This window comes from Eretmochelys imbricata, chromosome 5 (assembly GCF_965152235.1).
Source record: "Eretmochelys imbricata isolate rEreImb1 chromosome 5, rEreImb1.hap1, whole genome shotgun sequence".
NCBI classification, from domain to species: Eukaryota; Metazoa; Chordata; order Testudines; family Cheloniidae; genus Eretmochelys; species Eretmochelys imbricata.
In genome coordinates, this window is record NC_135576.1 from 70993526 (window position 1) to 71006310 (window position 12785).

Consider the following 12785-nt stretch of genomic DNA (forward strand, 5'->3'; position numbering starts at 1 on the left):
CCTAATCCGTACTTTGTGCCAGACTCAAATTATTTAATATCATTCCATTTTAAACATTTGAGGAGAACATTTTGCACCTTTCCAACTTTTCTCCCCACCTGGTAAGGCTTAATGAGGTATCAGAGTAATGAATAAACCTTTGTTCAATACAACCTACATTGTTCAATCCTATCAAAATTGCCCTTTTATTTCAATATTTTATCCCAATCGATATTGTCTACCTCTGTGAATTACTTTTATGCAGTCTTTCTGGAGATGATAATTATAGTTCTCTACCTCACACAAAAAATAATTCAATCTTTGTCAGAACTCCGTGTAGGACAGTGGAACTGCAATGGAAACAATTTTCTATTGACTGAGTTTTTTCCTGAACCCTACTTTCTGATGGTGAAGTATCACGATTCTGCGCATGAATTTATTATTTCTAGTTTTTCATATTTTAGCTTTTTTGAACACAGACCACAAAGAGCAGTCTGGGACAAAGGAAAAACTATTTGAACTTCAACTTCAGAGTGTCTGCACTGTACAGCTTGGACACCCCTCCATCCCTTAGTTTGTTTTGTTTTTCTGTAATTGTGAGCAGCTCACTTGAAAAAGTTCTAAGCAGAGTAAATTTTGTTTATTTCATCTTATTTGTTTGAGATTGGAAAAAAATCTCAAGTCTTCAGTAATAAAGTACACTAAATTAAACCATAAAAAAGTATCCTATGTATAATATATAAGAACATTTAAAAAAAAAAAATCCCACCCACCCACACTAATGCTCTTGATGATAAAAATCTCACAACTGATCTTTCTTTCTATCTCTGTGGGCCAAATTCTACAGTTGGTTAAACCTGTGCAACACCATTCACTTCAGAATGTGATCATACTTACGGACTAGTGCTCCGATCTACCATGCAGGAGACCTCAGTTCTAGCCCCAGGCTCAGTATTCAGCAAGTTATGAGCAGTATTGGGGCTTTTCTGATGTTTAGGGCCCTGCTTTATCATGCATGAAACCCAGGTTATATTTGGCCTGTGTGTGTCTACTAATAACCTGGGTTTCGTGCCCAATTGTAGTCCCTCATCCTCTTGATATTCATCAGGATAAGTCTGAAATATGTACAGATGCCTCTTTGCCAGGCCAAGTATGGTCAATGATCTTCACAGAATACAGTAAGGCTGTCAGTAGTTGTCCCAACTAAACTTAGGTAAGTATCATGTAATATTTGCAATCATAAACTGTACCAACTATATTCAGGGACTCATGAGTAACCTGTTTTCAATCGGTTAAACCAGGATGAGGTTTTTAATATAAAATTTAAGGTACTGCATACATTTCTTTGCCCAACTTGAATAGCAATATCATCAATTTCCTTTTGAGCTTCTAGACAGAAATGGGATGCTTCCCCCCTTTCCACTCCTTGGAATTCAAATGCAGGTTTTGCTGCTTCCCTTTCTTAGTGATGAGAACTGCCTTCCACCCATGGATGGCATGGAATTTATCAGAGGTGGTTTTTACAGGTCCAGAAAACTAGTTAGTCCCAGTTTCAGGCATTTTCCATTTTAAAAACAGTTTAATAAATGTGCACCACGTTACACTTAGTTTTAGTTACAAATTCAAATCATGGTTACATAAGGCAGCAGATTCAGAGATTAATTTAGGATTTCACAAATAAAAAGTAAAACTGCAATGGGCATAATACTAATATATGTAATTATAATACTGAACATCAGAATGTCTGTATTCTTTCTGGTTAGGTATTTTTTCAAGGAAGTTATACATGTCATGACTCATTTCAGTTTTCAGTATTATATAAACAAAATTCAAGCATTCAATTATATGAAAACAATGATAATGCAGAGTTGCAGGTTTGAGGCACTGAGCAATCAGAAGCATGCATACAGAGTTACAGACTACCAGTCCAAGTCCATTTGGCCATGCAGCATCCTGGAGCGGAATACCAACTTTGATAGTATTTTATTCTGAGCCTATTCCTCAGTTTTGATTGGATATGTCCAAACTTTGAAAAAAATTGTTCTATGCTTGCTGGACACTGATGCAATTGCACTACCAGTTCTATGAAGTATCAGTATTCTTCAGGTTCTTCCACTGTGTTACAGGGGAAATCTTCCTTGATAGTGTATGAAAACATTGATTTTGGATACTGAGCTTCTTTTTCTTTAAATGCAAGTAAATATGCTAGTCGGGATTTTTGATGAGCAACCATTGGATTGTAATTTTTTCTTGTTCAACTGACCATTTTTTTCCTGCATATTTCGGACGAAGGAGGTTGGCCAATATGCGTAGTAATCTCCTCATGAAATCTCTTTTGTACTTTTTCTTTGTGTGGTGCAAAATTTTCATTCGTCAGTAGATCCAAATGTATTTTTCATGCAACAGCAATTGTTTGTGTCCCTTTGGAGTGTGTCAAGTGCTTCAATTTACTGATCATGTTCTTTGCTTCCATTAAATCCCTCGATGATTAATTAGACTGATCATCTTATCTTCAAGTTCTGCCTTATGATCAACCCTGAGATAATGAGGCCAGTTTTTAACGCATGTTTCCAGGCATATTATATGACTATTCCATCATGTGTCACCAGTGATTTGGGGTTTTACAGATTTTGACTCTTTTTAACCAGGCTGATGGGGATTACAACATCTACAACATGTTTCATCAACATCCTTTGGAATAAGGTCCTATTCAAGTAGAGTTAGCCAATGTGATACATATCCATACGTAACCAAAGTGCCATCATATTCTTCCAAATCACTTCCTATACTTTGCATCCTTTTTTCATTGTCTGCCAGGCAGATCTTAACACCACAACTTTACAGTTCATTTGCTAATGCCTTAGCCTCTCTTTCTTGCCAGTGTACTTTCCAATCATCTTACTGCTTACAGTAGCACATACTGATACATAAACTTCAGTTTTCCCTATTTGCACACAGTTAGCTATTGCTGGGTCATTGTGCACATTACACTAGCCATCTTGTATTAATGTAATTGCTTTTCCGTGTAATTTGTTGCATGCTTTCACCCACAAGCCATCTGTAACTGAATCTAACATTTCACCTGCTACCTGCTTTCGACTGGGTGCTTTGTAGCCTGGGCTTAGGCTGCTGACCATTGCTTGAAAAGTTGGATGCTTAGTAACCAAAAAGGGAATATTACAGCGTGTGGCAAATTGCCGGTACGATTATGATGGGTCCCATGTTTCCTCTTCTGGGGGGGGGGGGGGGGGAAGAGGTGTTTCAGGGTGCAGTTTCCTGCCCCTGAATTAGGGTATTTACTGTACCACTAGTAACCCAGAGAAGGGAGTGGAGAGGGAGGGACCCAGGCCCACCCTCTACTCTGGGTCCCAGCCCAGGGGCCCTAGGGACAGTGGTAAACCACTTGAACTAATGCTTCCTTCCCCTGGGTTACTTCCCTCTCCTGCTCTTCAGCTTGTGGGGCTTCCTGCCCTCTCTCTCTCTCTCTCTCTGCACAAGCCAGGTGTCTCTTTACCTAGGGTCTTGGTCTTCTAGCCAGCCATGGCACTTCTCCAAACTCTCCTCTACTTCAATTCCTCCAAACTGCACTCTGTTCCAACTCCTTCCAACTGCTCTCTGCTCCAACTCCTTTTCCTGGCTGATTGAAGCAGGAGGTTTTTATCAGGTGACTAGCTTCAGGTGCTCTAATTGGCTTCAGGTGCTTTTAATCTATAGAAACCTTTCTTCCCTCTACAGGGAATAAGGCTTCTCCTCATCCTGGGACTTACCTATCTCTCCTATAGCACTGTCCTGCTGCCTTCTGGCCATGCTGTATCACAAGCCGTAAAAAAATTCTATCTTTTATTTCAATTCTAGAATTGTTTTTGCTATAAACATATCCATTTGTGGTGGGAAAATGTGATACATCTTTCTCATTGTCTTTGGACAACCTTGATCTGGAGCTCTTTTGATGTACTTGGCAATATGGTAATATCAGTACCTTCATCTTCCCCGTCTGATTCTGGATACTTTCCTACGTTTAGCCAAAGTCACTGGTTCTGGTGTCACTTTGTTCTTTCTACTGCATTTTGCAAAAAATGTATCCTCACACGGTCTGCCTTCCCAGTCACTTTTCCTTTGCAGTTTCTGCATCTGAGACTTTTTGCCATCATCATGATCTTTCTCAAAATACCCAGGAATTGGGCCAAGTGGTCTTCCACCTTTAGTCATACTGGAATATTCTGACCTGAGTCACTGTACTCATTGAGTTCAGTTGCATACCAGCCTGCCAGATCAAGAGACTGAGTACTGGACAGGACAGTTAGTTTGGCAGTTTACCTCAAACAGAAACTGAAACTTCCAAATCTGGGAATTCCCCTTCTTTGTTTACTAAACAAACATATAATTTTCATTGTTAAAGGGGGAATTCCCTGATTCAGAAACTTCAATCTCGGTTGGAGATCGCCAAGGCAATCGTATACAGCAAGGGTCGGCAACCTTTCAGAAGTGGTGTGCTGAGTGTTCATTTATTCACTTTAATTTAAAGTTTCGTGTGCCAATAATACATATTAACGTTTTTTAGAAGTCTCTCTCTATAAGTCTATATATTATATAACTAAACTATTATCATACGTAAAAAAGGTTTTCAAAATGTTTAAGAAGCTTAATTTAAAATTAAATTAAAATGCTGATCTTACACCGCTGGCCTGCTCAGCCCGCTGCCGGCCTGGGGTTCCATTCACCTGGGCCGGCAGTGGGCTGAGCGGGGCCTGCGGCCAGGATCCCGGCTGGCAAGGGGCCGGTAGCCAGAACCCCAGACCGGCAGCGGGCTGAGCGGGGCCAGTGGCCGGGACCCCAGACCAGCAGTGGGCTGAGCAGCTCAGCCCGCTGCCAGTCTGGGGGTCCATCCGCCGGCTCCTGCCAGCCAGCGTCCAGGCTGCCAGACCCAACTCAGCCCCGCTGTCGGTCTGGGGTCCCGGCCCTGTCTACATAGAGTAGGTACCTACCTTCTCCCTGGTTCTAGCCATTCTCTTCCTCTCTCTACACTGAGATGAGGTGGGGAGTGCTCTGAGTACAGGGCTGGCGGTCAAGGAGCAGGCTGGGGGCTGGGGTGCAGGGTCTGGCCAGGAGCTAGAATGGGGGGGGGCTCAGGGTTGGGGCAGGAGGTTTGGATGTGGAGCGCTTACCTGGGCAGCTCCCATTTGGTGCGAGGGGTGCAGGTGGGAATGTGGGGGTGTGTGTGTGCAGGAGCTCCTGTTTGGTGCTCAGGGTGGGGGTGGGGATGTGGGGGCTGCAAGAGTCAGGGCATAGGGTGTGGGGGGGGCTGGGTATGTGTGGGGGGTGCAGCAGTCAGGGCAGGGCACTGGGGGTGTGTGAGTAGGGTGCAGGAGTCAGGGCAGTGGGGTTGGGTATTTGTGGGGGGTGCTGGAGTCAGGGCGCAGGGCTAGGGTAGGGGGGTTCAGGGGTCAGGGCAGAGGGCTGGAGGGTGTGGGGATTTCAGGGGTGAGGGAAGAGGGCTGGGGGCATGTGAGGGGGGTGCAGGGGTCAGGGCAGAGGGCTGGGGGTGTGGGCTGGGGTCGTGGGGGTGCTCCCAGCCCCCTGCCCTGAGTGGCTCATGGCAGGGGGCTGGAGGGGATATGCCGATTCCACCCCCTTCCCCAAGGTCCCCAGAGCAGAGAGCACGAGCGCGCTGCGGCTCCGCTTTTCCCTCTCCCCCTCCATAGCAAGGGCCGATCAGCTGCGCAGGGAGGGAGAGAAGGAAGGGCAGGAACCCAGCTTGCTGGGGGAAGAGGCGGGGGGAGGGGGAAGCTTGCCTGCCCTGCAAGAGGAGATCAGCTGGGGGGGGCGGGGGCGGAGAAGAGCGGGCCGGGCTGGGCAGGATTTTTAGTGGCACGCTGCTGTCTGCCGCGGGGTCCCTGGCAGACAGCAGCGTGCCATTAAAAATTGACTTGCGTTCCATCTTTGGCACGCGTGCCATAGGTTGCCGACCCCTGGTATACAGCTTTAGGATGATGCTTTTTTGGTTTAATTTAATTAAAATCAAACAGACCATATTATTGCAAAACTAATATCAAGTTGCTAAATGTTCCTGTAATTTTTATTAGTATATTCTAATAATTTATGTTTCCCAACATCCCAGTTTAAACTAGTATTTACCAGCACTTTGTCCTAAAGTAGTTTTTTCCCCCAGGAAATTGCCAATCCTGCTTCCTCCATTGTTTTTCTCTCCAATATGTCACCATCATATTGTCCTTCTTCCAAGTGAAGAGCATAAGATACTGAGCCTGTGAGACCATGGATCAGCTAGGAGCAGATGCTTCATTGGCAGTGAATCTAACACCTTTGCACTGGGGTGCATCCCTGCCACAATACACCTAAATTATTTTTTAATACCAGGACAAATTTTTCTCCATACATGGCAGCAAAGCCTGAAGTCAACAAAGAAGTTGGTAATAAGGTCTCTGAAGATACAAATGTTGCTGTAAGAGGTGTCAACTGATCTAATCCTACCATGCACACATTCTCGGATATGCTCAGATTCAACTAATCCCACATTCTCAGTCAATGCACGGTTCTGAATCCCTGTGCCTTCGCAGCAGTATTGATTTAAAACAATGCTGGAATACAGTGATATGCCATGGTGAAAATAATGGCCTGTCCTGAAATTTAACATTTTAATATTAATTTTCCCCTCATATAGATCAGATTTGAATTCAAAAGAATCTATTTGGTCATTGACAAACAAAACATAACTCCCATTGAGGTCACTGGGAATTACTTCTATAAACCCATCCCTTAGCACAATATTTCGCAAGTTCTCTTTACACTGAACTCCTGTTTAAAGATGATCAGGGAGAAGGACAGGCTTTGTACCGTTTCTTGCTTCTTTGCATAGTCTCACCACCACCACCACCACCACCTATTCATTTTTACCTTCAAAACAACAAGTCTTGTCTTTTCTGGTTTTGCTGCAGGTCTTCTTGGAGGACCCAGACATGTGGACTGGGAGCCTTCCTAACCCTTAACAGAGTGTTGAATCTTTGACAAAGATATTTTCTTCCAACTGTTAGGCATATGAGTTAAACAGATTTTAACAAAAGCAAATGACAAAACAAAAAGGGTTTTTAAAAAACATTTTGAATAAAAATCCCTTCCCTTTTCAGTTAGCAGTGAAACCTCATTATCTATGTTGTGCAGGAAAAAAGTAAGCTATGACCTGCAATTCTAATGTTAAAGGGGGGAGAGGGGGAGAGGTAGGAGAAGAAGAAAACCCCAAAGTTTCTGCCCTTTATACCTCATAAAGAAGTAAAACGGGGTCCTTTTTTACTTCACAATGAATGGAATTAATAAATGAATTAAAGTAACACATGCTAAGGACTTATCCTTTAAACTTAAAAGTTACTTTCAAACTATGCCATGTGCATGAAATGTCTCCAAAATCCACAGAAGAAAACTATGTACATTCTTCTGTCTTTTCAACCCTGTTTTAATGTATTATTAGTGTTAATATTACAGAGTGCAGAGAAAGATTCCTTAACCTGATACTAGCACATCATAAGTGTAAATCCAGAAAAAGCCACCTGTATTAAGCAGAGTAAATACTCAAAATTGAGCCTCTAAGATGTTTGAAATTATACATTCTGTAAAACACATGTAATAGGAAAAAGTACATAAAGAAACTCCTAGAGAAGTGAACAGACTTCAAGGGAGTTATGCAAAGGATGAATCTGTGCTACTTAACAAGCCTTCAATAGTCACTACTTTAATTTACTGTAGGTTTAACCAAATAAATAATACATCTTCACTTTGATCAAAGACCAAAAGGTTAAAAGAAATGGGCCTAAAAGTGTTCCCACTGAAGTCTAACAACTAAACTTTCATTGACTTCAGTAACAGCAGGACTGAGCCCTTGATTCTGCAGCAATACCAAAGGTAGTTAAAAGTACTTAATAATTGCATGGAAGCAGTACTCAGTCCAATGCAGATGAATTATTATTACTTTTAACATTTTAAATGAAGGAATAGTCCTGCATATGTGAACTGCAAAAAAAATATATATTTGGAATAAATGACTATACTATTACTATGTCAATAGCAACTATGTTCGTGTTAGTAATGAAAGAAGTATGTCAGTGGTCTGATTTCATTACAGTCAGTGGTATTGCGCCAAAAAGGGAGGGTGGGGGGATTAGGAAGGCAAATTCTGCCAAGATTTACACCTCATACAACCTTGCACAGGGTGCAAGCCAGTGTGGAATCTGGTCTCTCTCATGCTGAAATATTGATGAAAAAAATCACAAATAATTTGTGGAACTTGGCTTATCCCAAAAAACTTTCTAAGACCAACCAACTGAAATTTCAATTAGGTTGCACTACAGAGTTAACAATGGAAAAACTTAACAGATGGGTAATTATGTTTGATTATTTTTCTGCATTTGGATAGCTCTAACTTACATGTTAGGTTTGGCATGCATACTGGTCTGATTTATAGAACTATTTGCTGGCAAAATCAACGGCCACTTTTGGCCTAAATGGGTGAGGGGGGGATTGTTACACATGTGTCAAATTCATATCACATATAACAGTCTGCCTGCAATCTCAAGATTTGTATTAATCTTTACAAATCATGGGCAGTTTGTCCCCCTTGGTGTTGGCAGATTGGGAAACATGATGGTTTACATCCTATCAGAAACTCCAAAATTGGTGCAAATTGAAAGACTGTTAACATGATTTCTATTCATAGTTTATTTCCCCTTTCAATTCCCTACCCCAATATATTCATTTGTATGAAAATGAGTTAAATCTTTCCATAAAAGTGGACTCCAGGAAGGATAGGAATTTGCATGACTCGTTTGAAGATACAACTGATAAAGTTTCAGTAGACAAATATGAAAAGTGGGCCTTCATAACAGATTTCATATCAAGACAGTTTTCAACAAAAGAATCAGACAAATATAATTTATCCAAATTAATTTAACTTTGACTTTATGCAAATATTGTACTTAGATGCCTCACGCTTCAGGCCAAATTCTGGGCTAATATACACCCTAGGTAATTCCACTTCAGACAATGGGATGGCACCTGTATAAACCAGCACAGAATTTTCTCCTGTAACTATTAATGAGCTCTTCTAAGAAGCCTGATAGGGTTTATGTAAACATTTTATCCATAAATGTCGGTAACCATTGATTTTACTATACACACAAACTGACAAAAAATATTTCCATCAATAATAACTGAAATTCACAGACAGGCAAAGTAAGAAAAATGCTGCTTGAGAACTTCTTAGAGTTTGACTTAAGGCTATTTACTTTGTATGTTTTGACATGGGATGATGATAACTTATGTTTTAACTATTACAAAGCATTAGGTTTTTGAATCTCAATGTCTACTGTCATTAAACAATTGTTTGACCCCCACCCCCACCCCACATTTTGCACAACTGTGAACAGTTAAATTGATGATAAAAATATCAATATTATCCATCAATTACAAAAAAATAAATAAAAAATTGAATTCTGCCAAGCCTGTCTATGTAGCAGCCAAGGTGTATCAATTTTATCAGTGCATGGATTCCCAACTTTTTCAAGTAATGGGCACATTTTCAATACAAAGTATTATTGGGACAAGAAATATAAAATTTTACTCAGTTTGCCTTATCAGAGCCAAAAATAGTAATAAAAAACTAAGACACTTTCCTCAGTATTTGTCCTATTGTCTTAAGGCCATCACCTCCTAAATTGGAAGGCCCCATGTCAGAAGATGCTATATTTAATTCTAGAGGTTACCATGTTTGACCTCTAAGATTATTTATGTATCTGTGATAAATATTTTATGGTATAAGAAATAGATAAAAATAAAAATGCAATGAAAAATACTAAAAGAGGGAAATTTAAATGATTTAAATGTGTAGTGTTGCTCAACAATTATATTCAACATACAGTAAACCTCAATTCAGCTGGGCTGAGACCTACCTTTCCTTTTTTTGGGGAGCAATTAGCTCCCCAAAACAGGTTTTCCTGTTGAAAATTGACCTCATAAAAAGCAAATTTGTTTTGCATTTTAGGTATTTGCTATACAGACTAACACTGTTTTATTTGCTACATGCAATGATCAATTTTTGTTTGTTGGTTTTTGTGATGCACTTGGTGGCATGTTGCTTTGTCTGCATATTCCCATCTATGCAACTTATGATGTTTCTTTTCAATACAGTAAACATTTTCTCTTGTTCTGATTAAATAAACCTCACTGCATGAAGACAGATTTCAGGTTTCTGTTGAAAATATCTAAAAATGAAAAATCCAACTCACAAAGGCTTTCAAAGTGCATTAATCATTGTATGGCAAAATCCCCAGAATCCCAAAGGATGTCTACAAAGGTCATATTTCTGAATGTGGTGAGGGTGGGGGAAGGAGGTTAATTCTGATATTTGATAGCATGGGAAACTACTGATTCTTTGCTAAAACAACTAATTCTTACCATTTTTAGACTCTTAAGTCTTGGGACTGCAGTTTCTCTCCGGTACCACAAAGAGAATAATCTACAAATGATTTAAAAAATATCATATCACCATAATTGTCACAAAATTCAAAAGGTTTTGGCTCATTTGATATAATACTGACTAAATATACGCTTCAGTGGCTCAGATCAAAAAGCATGCAAATTAGTCTAACGACCTGTATTTATATAGCATGCTTCTGTGTGCTTTAGTGGTCTATAGGCTTAAATATAGGACAAAGGAATCCCTGTTACCTGGATTTGCAAAGCCCTGTGCTATTCTTAGCACTCTGCACATCTTTGAAGTGCACCATACTTAATGGTTAACCCACTAGACAAGAGGACAAAAATAGATCATTCTGTACTGAATGTAAAGGTTGTTCATTGTTCCCAGACTTACTACCACCTATAATTGTTTGCAATCTAGACAGCAAAAATAAGTCACATTTTCATAAAATGTTATGGTTCAGTGTGGATATTTTTGGAAATAGCATTGCATTACGTAACCCCCTTTTCTCTCTCTCACAAATACACACACATGCACCCCTACGCACTCCCCCAATTCCTAAACAGGAAAATAATGAATATCTAACATTATACCATTTCATCTCAATTCTACATTTAATTACTGTACTATAATGCAATCCCCACTTTATTTACTATGTACACAGCACAGTTCCTCTATCTCACCGCTGGTGGTAACATTAGTATGTATGGGAAAAAAATTCTTATACTAAGTATATTAAGTTATACAGAGCATATGCATATATACAATTTAATTAGTCACAACTCATTTACACGCATACATATACATACACACACACACAAACACTATATATAAGATTGCAAGTACGCATGTAGATACGTGTATATAAACATTTGCTGAAAAGTAGATCACTAAATCTGCATAAAAACACTTAAAGTGTGGCTGATTTTTTGTAATTGCTACACATGCAAAAATGCCTAAGGTTGCTGCAAGAAGAATGACTGCTCTCTAAAAATATAACCCGGCAGCTAGAGAGGAATCCACAGCCAGGGCGGCGAAAAGGGAAATTCATTTTACAAGCGGGAGAAAATGCCACCCGAGAGTCGTGCATGCATGCTAGCAAAGTGCTGTCGATTTAAAAAATGCATTTTTGTGGCTGATTGCAAAAATGGGAGGGAATAACAGCTTCAGAAAACCCCTGCATATTTTCTCCATTAGTGCATAAAAATCCCAAACTCAAAAATCCAGCCTTAAAGCAGAAATAGTTAAGCAAATATGTATACTGCACGTTTCTCTTCTTTAAGAAAGCCTATTTTGAAATGTACAGCTGGGGGTGAAGAGGGGGGGAGGCAAGTGAATTTGCTGCAGCAGAGTCCAGCCAAGGGCAAAAAGAAATGAAAAGAAACAAAGAAAAGAGAGGGCGGGGATGCAGATCTCTCCGAGCTGTGGACTGGAATTGCATATACTTACAGACAAAAGCCCCTGCTCCCTTTCTGTCCTTTCTACATGATCTGAAACACAAATGTGGATTAAAAAGAGGGCAGCATGCTCCAGAAGGGAATTTATAGTTGGGGCGGGGGGAGTGGGTAGGGTTGGGGGTGTGGGGAAAGAATGACTGCACCTCTTCCAAAGTGCAGCAGCCTTGGAGGAAAAAAGAAAAGGGGTGGGGGCGGCTGGGAGAAAAGTCTCTCTCTCTCCCGCTCTCCCAGGCTAGGGTTTGGTTGCCTGTGCTGGTTCTATTGAACAATGAGCTAATTCTGATGGTGGCTGGCTGGCTGCCAGCTCTCCCCCTCCTCCCCTCGTTACACACACACACACACACACACACTCTCCCTCTTCTCCCCCCTCCCCCCCTCCGCTTTGCTGCTGCAGAGCCAGACTGCTTAGTCTGCAATAATGCTCAACTCAAAGTCCCCCCGCTGTCTAGCAGCCAGAGAGCCAGGCGACCAATCACCGCGCGGAGCGCAGGCAACCCGGCGGCAGCCGCCTCGCTGGAGGGAGGGGGGAGGGGCTCGGCTCGGCTCGGCTCGCCCCTCTTCCCTTCGGCGGTGCTGCCGGCCCTGCTGCCTGGGCCTGAGCGCCGAGCTGGGGAGAAGCGAGCAGCCATTGGCGCGCGCCGCCGTCGGTCAAACCTCCCCCCCCCTTTCCCCCGCAGAGCGGCTGCTGCTTTCCAGACAAATAATCCGGGGCCGGGCTGGTGGGGTGCCAGGCGGGGAGGCTGGCCAAGGAGCTGCACAGCCGCGGCGCCCTGCCAGCCCCAGCGCGCGGGAGGCGGGAGGCGGGAGGGAGCGAGCGGCCCCGCGCTGTAATAATAAACCTGCAGCGGTAGCAAAGGGCATCTGAG

General features: G+C 41.8%; 1 long non-coding RNA gene across 2 annotated transcripts; it reads right to left on the bottom strand.

The window, feature by feature from the left end:
* Positions 1-1571: 1571 nt before the first annotated feature.
* On the bottom strand, positions 1572-12261 carry LOC144265091 (uncharacterized). 2 transcript variants are annotated; one of them, XR_013346173.1, is made up of 3 exons: positions 11912-12261; positions 10438-10498; positions 1572-2515 (listed from the first exon to the last, which is right to left on the bottom strand). It is a non-coding gene; the product is annotated as an uncharacterized LOC144265091 (long non-coding RNA). The 2 variants fall into 2 exon arrangements; XR_013346174.1 differs by lacking the exon at positions 1572-2515 and adding an exon at positions 6990-9039.
* Between the last annotated feature and the right edge of the window lie 524 nt (positions 12262-12785).